This window comes from Urocampus carinirostris, chromosome 12 (assembly GCF_059441175.1).
Source record: "Urocampus carinirostris isolate Australia breed hairy pipefish chromosome 12, RoL_Ucar_1.0, whole genome shotgun sequence".
In the NCBI taxonomy this organism is placed as follows: Eukaryota; Metazoa; Chordata; class Actinopteri; order Syngnathiformes; family Syngnathidae; genus Urocampus; species Urocampus carinirostris.
This window is the reverse complement of record NC_142360.1, coordinates 13,347,294-13,355,379: the sequence shown is the minus strand read 5'-3', so window position 1 is coordinate 13,355,379 and position 8,086 is coordinate 13,347,294.

Below are 8,086 nucleotides of genomic sequence, written 5' to 3'. Positions count from 1 at the left end.
CCTCCCACATTCCAAAGACATGCATTTCAGGTGAATTGGCCGGTCCAAATTGTCCCTAGGTGTGAATGAGCGATTGAGTTGTCTGTCCCTGTGTGCCCTGCGATTGGCTGGCAACCAGTTCAGGGTGTCCCCTGCCCACTGCCCGATGATTGCTGGGATGGGGTCCAGCCCCCCGCGACCCTACTGAGGATAAGCGGTACGGCTAATGAGATGAGATGAAACGTCCCCCCCACACACACACAGTTTTTCTTACTTTGCATGGCAAAAAATGAGAAGAAAATGGGTCACTTTTCTTCTCCGTAATTTGTACTCTTCTTTGTGCTTTGTAGCACTCATTTTTGGTAGTACTACTCAATACAGTAATATCTAGTGATCAAATATGTGTGTAATAGTGTTTCTTTATTTTATTTTATATTCATCTTAGGTAATGTCAAAAACACAAATCCTAACTCTATTGCCGCAAAACATACATGAATTGAAGGTAAATTGGTTGTTGGTGAAGAAGAGGTTTTGGTAAACACTTTAGTGTTTTACAATGTGTAGTATTTTAATGTCTTTTATCATTTCCTAGGTTTCAGTTTATTTTAAAGAGTCAAATTTTGATTTAAAAATGTTTTTTTACTCAAGTATCTCTTTAAATTTCACTTAGTTCTGCACCAAGTGAGCAAAAGTGCTCGATTCTGACTTTGCAAAACATTAGATTTGTTACTACAAGACGCTCCCCTACTTGCGACCATTCGACTTACGGAAAATAGTAGGTACGAACATTTTTTTCAGGATGTCGAAAAATATCCAGGCATTGCTGTAAGTTAGATTTTGTGTGCACTATTTTCCGAGAAGTGCTTCTTTCCGCCGCGTGGCGCTGTGAGAGGTCACTTCTACTTCCTGGTTTGCTTGTAAATGTTCTATATTATGTCTCTAGCGCGCTAATAATTTTGACATTTTTATTGTTTAATATCACGTACATCCATTCAATATGGTTGGTGTAAAGTGTAAATAAGAGGCGAGCCATTTCTTTTAAAATGAAAGCTTCATGCGGTTGAGAAAATGGTCGGACCCTTTTTTTATGGCCACTTTTTTCCACTGAGGAGGACCTCTTGAAGCGCATCTTCCAAAAGTAAGTTAAACTCAACTTTGTTTATCTTTATAGAGCATGTTATTTCATGAAATGTTTTTTTTTAGTACAAAACAATTCAGGTTACTTATACAAGCCTTAAACATACTTATATAAACTTTAAACATACAAAATATAGCACTGAAGCAACTCACGAACAAATTCAACTTACGAACAATCTTGTTCGTAAGTCAGGCAGCGTCTGTACTTTTTTTTAAAAAGTAACTTCCCAGCATCTTTTTGCTCATAAGTGTCTTATTTTAATCTTGAACCCTTTAAAGAGCTTTTTCGACTTGTCTTCCTAACGGTCGATGTAGTTACCACAGCAGAACATCAAGGCCCAATGTCAGCCCTTGAAATGAAACAGGATGCGAGAAATCTTTGGAGTGTGGAACACGTGTGCTTATGTGTACGTTGTGTGAGTGCACACATGTTAACTGGCCGCGTGTGTATTTGAGCAAAGCAAGGGCAATGCAGCAAGCCTAATGGGAGCGAGCTTAACTTCACACGGGCTCGCCACAGATCTGATTACCGGCACCAGTAATTTTCTCTCCTCAATAAGGAAGAAATTGGATAGGATGAATGAAATTTGGCTGTCATATTGCAATGATGGTGCAGCGGGGAGATTATGTGTTTCACATAATCGTTCATCATTTCTCAACCAGTGTTCGGGCTTAGCATAATGGAATTTGTAAACTGCTTTAAATCTCAACGCGAGGGCCGGTCGACTATCAGGCAGAGCGCGGGGGTCTCGAGTAATGTCCTCGCAGTCAGTCCTGATATTTTCACCCCCCACTACCAATGACACAAGGAGCTACACACCACACGCGCTTCGTCCACTCTGGCTCTTATCGGAGCTGGCTACAAATGTTTCAAGATATTTTTTTACTATATAAATTGAGGGCAAATGTAGCACCTATGCTGTTAGGCAGAGGTAAGAAAAGCTAACGGAGTTCTAGGTTTGATGATTGGTAATATTATCAGAGAAAACACAAGAGTCCAAATTTATTTGAACAATAGCCGGCAATTTAACGAATGTTGGACAAGACAATAGACACCATTCAACATAAATTAGAGTAGAAGAAAACCTTTACTCGGTTGAGGTGTTGAATTTGAAGCACTAAGCTTGGTTAATCTTGGTTTACTGACCCGGTTTGACCAGTCTATCTTAAATTCGGTTGATATTGTCCTGATTACTCATTTCACTCACCTGTGCCCGCTCGTTTGGTGCCAGCTGCTGCTGGTTACCTGATTGGTTCCCCGTCCTACTTAAGTTCATTCTTTTCCCTCACCTGTCAGTCCGTCAGCGAATCTCTGTTTTCACAAGGCAAGCATTTTTGACTCTGACTCCCGTCTGTCCTGTTTTGTCACCCATTTTCCGGATTTCCCCGTTTGTCCCCTGCTACGACCCGTTTTTGACTCCAACCCCGTTCTGATCTCCCGTCCCGGCTAACGACTTGTTTTTCCGTTTAACTACGCTACGATCTCCCGCTCCAGAAGATCCACTTCCACATTCAGAACCCGCTCCGATCCCGTGAGCGGCTTGCTCCCCGCTTCCAGCAAGCACCGGATCACTGCCGCTGCCTTCCCTCTACAGTGGAACCTCGGTTCTCGACCATAATCCGTTCCAGAACCCTGTTCGAAAACCGATTTGGTCGATCACGGAAAATTGTTTTTCCCATTAAAAGTAATGTAAAATCCTTTTAATCCGTTCCAACACCCTAAATGTTTACCAAGAACGTAAACATGAAGCTAACCCAGGCTAATCGTACGTTCGCGTTAGCGTAGTCTTCCGTACGAAAGATTACGCTAACATGAACGTGTAAATATAAAAAAACAGGTCATTTACACGTCATTTAGCACCCGGGTCTCCACAACAAGTGGTGAGCGGTTAAAGGATAAAGAAAAGATTTATGAATAGGATTTCTTACCTTTGTGGTAGTCTGCATAAGCCATGCTCTATTCCCTCGAAAGAACGGAAACTCGCACATCTTCTTCATATTTTGCTATTATTTCTTTCTTAAATGCAATAGTTGTACGCACTACTCTTCTTTTTTCACCTGTAGCAACTTTGCTGCTTCACCGACCTTCCGAGGCATAATTAGGGGTTAAAACACTCCGTTCACCGATTTTAAAAACGAAAGCAAAAAGAAGTGCGCGCTCACGTGACAACAGTTCTTCACGAGGGGTGGGGCCAATCTACACCCGTACGCCGCTCAGCATCGCCCCTAGCGTACCGGCGTTCGAACTCCGATTTTTTGAATGAAAAGCGAAGCAAGAATTTCTCGAAATTTTTGGTCGAAAACCGATTTGTCCGAACTGAGAGGCGTTCGAAAACCGAGGTTCCACTGTATATTTCAATAAACTTGTGAGTAACGTTACGCATCTGGGTCCTCCTTCTGTTCTGGTCGTCACGGATAACCAATTATGAGTCGCAAAATTTACATTTATACACACTGGTAGGGTTTTAGAATCGACCTAAATTGGTTTTTGTGTCAGGATTTAAAGTCACAAAATAATACAATTCAAATTTCAATGACAATTTGAATAAATGACAAGGAGATTTATCCTATAAGCGAAGAAAGCTCAATTTTTAGCTTTTTTAATTCGGGGATTCCCAAATTCTTGGGTATCACTGATTTCTCAAAGTTGAAGTTTCACGAAACAGGTCAAGACTGTCTTGAAACAGGTCGGGAAGCAGGAAGTTGGAACTCATTTGCGTAGACGATCTGTCACTTAATTGAGAAAGAAAAGTTGTCCAACTCACAAACGGACCAAAAACAAAACAAAGCAGGCTCAAATGCAGGCAAAACTACAGACTAGGCATTTAACGGGATTAAACAGAACTTGCAGGAATTTCTCAGAATGTTACACCGGAGAGCAACAACGTCCAACAAGCACAACAAGAATAAACAGGTATCAAACAGGCACGAACAGGTTTTCAACAAGGGTAAACAATGATCTGGCCAAGGGCAGTTCCAAAAGGGGCGTTTAAGTACCCATAGGAGTAATCAGGAAAATGCAGGTCAGCCGGTGTCAAGTGGCGGGGCCAGCTAGGTGCCATGACAACCGTGCAGGACATGACATGAGGAGTCCACAGACAAGATCAAAGTAATAATCCGAATTCTACCGTGACCTTGATGTGAAGCTTTATGATCAATCAGATGCTTGTTGGATTCCTGGTATGGGTACTTCGCCATTAGGATCACCGAGATTTCTAATTGTCCTGGGAATCGATGAATTCTCCTGGGAAGGAAAAAAAACAGGCCAAAAATCGTCTAGATCATTTTTTTTTGGGGGGGCCATTGTGACTCACACAGTCACCGGGTGGAGTCAAGAGGATGAAAATGAGAGAAGTGCAATTGCACCTCCATTACATTAGGGGAACAGCGGCGCTCTCAGTGGCAGAGTGATTTGTTTACATTCCGCCTCTACGTAGCGCATAGTGTCAACACGAATTGGAATAGACCCTCAAGTGACCCGGTGAAAAAATATTTATCACAGGTTTTAAGGAGACAGGTGACAAGAGTTAGGGTCGAGAGACAAACAAACGTCTTCAACTAAAAATTAAGAAGAGGAATTTCGACGAAGCAGATGTACCGCTAAGCGTGAGACAAGCGAAGAAATGCATGCTTGCCACATTAAAAATGTTGGCAGCGGACACGAACCCAATTGAAATAAGCTGTCACTTCAGGACATTACATCCCGATCACACTGATTTTTTCAGCGTGCCGAAAAAAGGGTGAACATTTGGCGAGAGGATTTCTTCTTCTTCTGGGGTGTGTGATATAAGATAACTGAGAAGCAAGTCGAGTCATGTTTGTTTGTAACGCCCTTAATCACAATGAGTCTCAAAGGGCTGCACAGATCAATGACTAGTACAGACTATTATTACACCATCCACTGATCTAAAACCGACATGAGGGCAAGGGATAACTCAAAACCTCAGCATGAGTCAAGTTATGTTTACAGTATTTGTGACGCCCTTTATCAAAAAAACCACAGATTATTGCAACCTACAGATGAGACCATCCCCTGATCTAAAACCTACATGAGGGCAAGGAAAAACTCAAAAATCCCAGCATGAGGAAAATGAAGAAACTGAGAATCTAAAGTCTTTACGGTATGTATTAATTGTTGTTTGTCATAGACAACATTTTTTACAAGTTCTATCTTTTTTAATTACACAAAAGTTTTTGCAATGTAGCCCTGATAAGTTTTGCTACTTGAACTGTAAAAGGTGTTATATACTTCATTATCTGCCATCTTGCTGCTACGGGTAGCAAAAAAAAACAAAAATCTAAGCAAAATGATAGGGAAAGAAATGGTGCATTTTGGTCAATTTGAGTCCGCCTGGGCTGTGTGTATTCATTCTTCCCTGTGCCGTTTAGCACTTATTTACTGTTGCACTGCACAACAAAGCAGCATCTAGTGGTTAAATAATACACACTGCCCCCAAAATCATGTGAATTTGTGTAAAACCCATCCCCAAAAGTGATTACAACCCCAAAATTGGCTCATTTTGTTAAAAAAAAAACTCAAAACATTGGGTGGTTTTGTAGAAAATCACTAAAAAAGTTGGATTACGGATGGATGGCATTTTCTTCACTTCACTTATTTGCGTCATATATTGTGTTCTGCACTCTGATTGGCTAAACAGTCTCGCTGTTTATTATTATTTGACAACGCAGTAAGTATTTGTAAAATAAAATAGAAGTTTAAAAAAGTTTAAACAGTACTTTTACTTGTTAAACAAATGTTTGAGCATGTAAAAGGGTTAGTTCTTTGGTTTCAGTGTATAACAGAGTATCTAATTGAGTAATTATTGTAAAAATTAAAGAAAACTAAAGGTTTATGCTTAATGGAAAAAACCTATCTTAATTCCTTAATTTATTCCCAACGTGTGACTTTGTTCCTGTTTTGTTATTTTATTATTTTCTATACTCTTCAAGTGTTTTTATCATTCTGTGTCCTATTTAAGTTTTTTGGGGTTGACTATGTTTTTTTTCCCATCCACGGCAGTTTTTCTTCAGCTGTACCCGTTTAAAATGCTTTATAGATGAAATTGAGATTTTGGCTCATAGCCCCAGCAATAAACGAGGGATTACTGTACTCAATAAACAACTTTCTTTGTTTCAGTCGATTTGTAACAAATCCAGAATGTATGACGTTCTTTCTTTTTGAAAATTGCATAACAGAGAATTAAGAACTTTATCACAATATTTTCATATTTTGAGACAGTCTTGTATACTTCATATCTATTTTTTAACTGTTTACTAAAACTTGATAAAAAACAAATGTGGACCATTGACGGAAGAGAAGCGAGTTATTTTGTGATGTTCATCGTTTATTTCTAAGTACTAGTTTGTTTGTTTGTTTTTTTTTTTAAAGCAGTTATAGAATAAAGTGAAACTAAAATTACTGTATCGTATATGCGCTGTCCCATTAATAATGACAGCGAATATCCCAGGTTGGACACAACTAATTTCAGTGTTTAGCAATTTAGGCCTGATTTCAATTAATCTAATGTGGGATTTTATGTATTTATATCCTTGGTTAAACTGGGAGTTTTCAAAATTAGCATTACCACAGATTGTTTGAAATTGACCACAAGGGGTCACTGTTGTTATTTGGAAGGCTTCAGGAGCTGGACTTGCTCTTTCGTTTGTTTTAACGCTCCATTTTTTAGTTACTGCAAAATGTTGCGACTGTCAATCTGAAGAAAAGGGTCTAGATGCTTCTGAGTTCAAAACCGTTTGAAAGCCATGTACTTGTTATTTGCCAAGAACAACCATCAGTATTTTCCGATAGACCCGTGAAATGAATGAATGTTTAATCAAGTACATGTTGTAAAATGTATTCAATTTTGAGTGGTTAATTTTAAAGGGTAACATTTATATTTTGCAGCACTTCTGAAAAGAAACCAGAGCAGTTACGATCATTAAACTAAGTGTTTTGTATTGTCATATAACAATAATCACTCGGAAGTCATAATGACGTTAGCAACATCATATGTTCCGCCAGACTTGGCTTCCTTTCGCTGTTTTTTTTAAACCAAACGCATACGTAGTTCCCCCAAAAAAATCCACTGCATTGTCACGTTAACATTATTAACCAAACTAGTCAAACAATCCAAACTACAAAAAAAAAAAAAAAAAATCAAGAAACAAATATGCTTGGGGGAAAATAGATAAATTAAATGTTTGCAAACAGAATTAGTTTAAATTGCTTTCTGGTTGTGAGAAAGCTTGATGGACAAAATGGAATGTTTATTTTACTTCGAACGGAGATGTGAGAATTTTTTTTTCTACGCCTAATTATTTACTCGTGAATGTAAATTTGGCTATAATAATAATTATGATAGACAATAAAGGTTTCTTTTGGCTTCAATTTGTGTCTATATATTTAATCCTAGCTGCTTCACGATTCGAGCGTGTTTGATAAAAAATAATCCATTGGATTGTAATTATTGTGATCAGTGTTTACCTTCACAATAAAATAGAGAATTAGTCTAACTTTCCCTGACACTAAAATCTCTTTTGCATCTTTGTTTTGAAAGTGCTAAAAGGAACTGATGTTTTTTTTGACGTAATTTGAAAGACAGGAACGTCTAGAAGTGTCCAGATAAGAACGAAATCTCTGATACTTCACAAAATAGTTTGGCAATAACATTGAAAATAACGCAAAAATTGACTCACTTTGCTGTTCACATGACAAAGAAAATGGCAGAGCAACAATAAAATGTAATCGTAAAAACGTCCATAGGCCAGTGTGTCAACGACAAAACAGTTCATTCAAAATGCATTGAAAATTCAATCAATTTGTTTATGTGCAATAGATTTCAATCTATCTGCAACTGTAGTTATTTGAAGATAATGCACACATTGATACATTTTCTAAAAACAACACTTAACAATTTGAATTCCGCTCTTGAGTTTTTCTGTGATGAGGAGCAGGGTATGGTAGGGTTAC